Here is a 4201-nt window from a genome sequence, read left to right as displayed (position 1 = left end):
AGTGGAGTTAACTCGTATAAATGCCCCGGCGATGTTGACAAACTATACCAGTAGCAATCAGCTTACCAAACCAACAACATGGCTTCGTTCAATGGACGCAACACTCTGTACAAGGAGCGTTTCTGCCAGAACACCACAGACGGCGATGATATGGCCGCATCGACATCTGCAGAAAGTAAGTTTTTTTGTTTTATTTTTTCGGGAAAAAACACTGAAAAATGTTGCTAAAAAATTAAAGAATGCCAAAAAAATTGCGTGGTGCAACCGATTCGGCGAGTCGCACAATGCAGCGACAGCGACACCGAATTTCACGCGTATGTGCACAGCATCTTTCATCAGTTCCCTTCGGACGAAGAGCCCGACGACGTGGTTGAAGTTGCAGCCGTTCCGGGAACATCAACCAATCTGGACGATGATGATACGATTATGAACGTCAACGTCATCGTCAACGTCAACGTCAACATCGACAACCAAGAGCCTCACGATACGGCTGCCGAAAATCCAGATAATCACGACCTGGCGCTAGAATCAGAATCCCAGGATACCGATGAGGCCGCTGCCGAAGCGCTTTCCAACAGACGAAATACTATAATATTGGATTTCCACAATAATTTAGAAAATCGTTCCATGGTACGAGACCCAGCAACCCATGATCTCGTTCCAGAAAGTCAGAACCTATGGTCGGAATCTCAGGATACCGAGGAGGAGATGTCTGCTGCCGAGACTCTCACATTGACCAGAACGCCAGGACCAGAATCCGAGGATGGAGCGGCATCGCCGATCGTTGGAAGCAATCGCTACAAGGAGCCAGAGCCACAACTCCAGGATAGAGCGATATCACCGATCGTTGGAAGCGATCGCTACAGGGAGCCAGAGCCAGAGCTCCAGGATAGAGCGACATCACCGATCGTTGGAAGCAATCGCTATAGGGAACGCTGGAATAGCCGCTAGGCACGAAAGAATCGCACCATGGCACGACGCAATCGCCGCAAAAATGAACAAAAATTCCGACGTTTGCACCAACGCATCATCGACTTGCAAATGGGAATAATTAACGATTATCTACATAAGGCACAAAAACATATTCGAGCTATAGAAAAGACTGCGCGCAGAACATATGCATAAAAAACTATATGGTGGTGAGAATATAGAAATTGAATAATAAATGCAACTTGACGTTTTTTTTCGTGTTTTTATTCTCTCTCATAAGCGATATACAAAATGAAGCACCATAGGCGATACAAAATATGAACCACCCTGTAGTTGGAGATTGCAGCTAGTTCAATGGCTCGAGCGGGCGGTCACCGAGCATATTTCGGACCGATTGATCGAATCTTTGATCGAAGAAGATTCGGTGACTAAACGAGTTACGGTGTTGGCGAAACGCTTGTCAAAAATGTGGACGGCTCTGAACAAAAATACAGAACGAGCAGAATTGCGCAAATTGAGCAGGGAGAAGTATCGTGCAGAAGAAGAGCGTATTCGTGCTGCGATGGAGCAGCAATTGCGACAAAACGAACAGAAATTTGAGCTGCAATTGAGACTGCATGAACACCAATTTGAAGAAGCGAAGAAATCTATACAGCAGCTCCATCTGTCACAACTTGAAGGGCTGCAAAAGCGCAAAAGCGATGACCTGCACAAGCACAGCGATCTGCGAAAGCGCAAGATCGATGACCTGCAAAAGCGCAACGAATTCGAAAGGTTGCGAAAGCGCAAAAGCGCTGACCTGCAAAAGCGCAACAGCGATGAGTCCGATTTGTTAGATGATGACGACGAAGATGTAGTGCTGAAAAGGCGAGGAGGACGAGAAAGCGTCTATGCCTGCGACTCGAGGGCGTCGCTGCCTTCAAGATCATCATCATCTGCTTCGTCGCGGGCAGTCCAGCGACGGCATTTTGCCGTTTTCGACAAAGTACGTATTTCTAATAGTAGTCTAATGGTACAATATTTGATATAAGCAGTCTAATATTATCGTATTTTTATTTGTTATGTTAGAATACCGAGGAGCCACTCCAGCCGACTCCGCTACCGACCCCGGTGCCGACCCCGCAGCCGACTCCGGTGCCGACCCCGCAGCCGACTCCGGTGCCGACCACGAAGCAGACTCCGCTGCCGACCCCGAAGCCGCAGCACGTCGCGGAACGCGTGCAAGAGTCATCATTTGTACCGATCGTTTCGGTAGACACGACTGCTGCGCAAGAAGTGCATAAACCCATAGCGGTACGACCGTCATCATTCGTACCGCAAGAGCCCGTCGAGGTAAAAACGCCCGAGCGTAATGGAGCTGCTTCTTTTCGTGCTGCTTTCGGCGTGCCGCCGGTAGCGTCCAAATCGATGCCCCTATTGGAGAGCGCGCGCCTGGAAACGGAAGAGGCGTCGGAGGACGAAGAAGAGGAGATCGAACTCCAGGAAACGGAAGAGGCTATCAGCAATATTATTGACAATGGAGCCAAGACACCGAATGGATTCGATATCAATGGACTATCCTGGTGTACAATAGTAGTAATTCGCAAGACGCCGCGGAGGCGGCTGCCCACTTGACATCCGAGATGCTTGAACAGCACCTAGCCACGCCAGTAAAGGTAATTGACGTTGTCTCGCTAAAAAAAAGAGTTAAAAGCACTCGAAACGATTACGCCCAGCACGCTCCAAACTAAATTCTCGAACTGTCGAGATTACTGCCTTAGCTTTAAACATAAAATCAATTTTTATACGATAGTAGCCAAGTCCGACGGAACGATGAACGTTTTCTCCAAGGCCAATAGGCGTTCGAACAATTGCGTAGCTCTCGTATCGAAATGGTCCAAATTGTCGTACCAAAAGTATCAATCGTTTGCGTGCAACATCGCGATCGATTGCTCCGAGACAGATGCGGTTCTGCTAAGTATTACAAACGGCGACGACGCCGATTCTGTGGAACGAATGTTGAGCGAAGTATACTCGGTGCGAACTTGGATAACCGGAAACGCGTTTTCGTTTTGCAAAAGTGTGCGTCGAACCAATGACGTCTTGACCTATTCTCTTGACGAGAATACTTTTCGGTACGTGCCGCGAATCTTGACTACCGTTGCGGAAGCGTATGCTCTGCGTAAAGCCGAGAAGGGCTGGTTTTATCAGTTGCGATTGCGCGATGAACTCAGAACAATAATACGATCGCGAAATTATAACTCATTGCATGAGGCAATAGCAGCAGAGAGCTCAGAAGAAAAAGTATAAGGGCCTAGTGGAAAACCTTTCGTAAAAATTAAACCTCCTATATACACCCGCAATGAAAAAACTTTGCAATGCTACAAATGTGGTAAATTAGGGCATAACGGACAGGAATGTAGAACAAGTTGCTATGCAAATCGATATGTGTTACCGAGACCAATCGAAAATACGCGCATAAACTCAATACAAAAACATTGCGTTTACTATAAAAAGAACGGTTACAACCGCGATGAATGCTGGAATCTGCACGGTAAGCCAAACGGGAAACCCAAACTCGTGAGTAATCAGCGAAGTCTACCACGGACAGTGACGGCCATTCCGTCAAATACGGAAAGATTATCGACTCCCAAAATAGGGAATAGAAATGAACAAGAAAACAAAAATAAAAAACAAACTAGAGTACAAGACTATCATGTCAATCCAGTAAGAAAAAATACGTTAAATAATAGTCTATTCGATCTAGTAATTCTATCAATAAAAGAAGCGAAACGAGGGAAAATTCCGTTTCTGGTAGATACAGGATCAGCCATTAGTCTAGTAAAGATAAAGACATTGAAAAATGATACACCGATGATTGGAGAAAAACTCACTCTAACAGGAATCACGGGACATCAAACCCATACATTGGGAAAAATAAAAGCTACAATAGACTTAAGAAAGCAACCATAAAAATGGAACTTTACGTAGTAAGGGGTGATTTCCCCATAGATTATGAAGGAATACTAGGGATCGATTTCCTACAAACATATCATGCCAAGTTCGATTATAAGGAAAGAACTATGAGAGTTTCCGGACAAAACTTGCCATTAGTAATACCATTAGTATTACCATTTCAAACATATAACCTTCCCGCGCATAGCGAGAATATAATACAGGCTACAGTAAGCTCTAATAAAGAAGAAATTATTCCGGCAGAGAAGATTTTGCCAGGAATTTTTATGGGAAATTGCTTGATAAAAGCAAGCAATCATACGTGCCCTGTAACAAT

This window comes from Odontomachus brunneus, unplaced genomic scaffold, assembly GCF_010583005.1.
Source record: "Odontomachus brunneus isolate Ranch 3 - 2012 unplaced genomic scaffold, Obru_v1 Obru_scaffold_277, whole genome shotgun sequence".
NCBI lineage: Eukaryota > Metazoa > Arthropoda > Insecta > Hymenoptera > Formicidae > Odontomachus > Odontomachus brunneus.
This window is presented reverse-complemented; position numbering follows the sequence as displayed.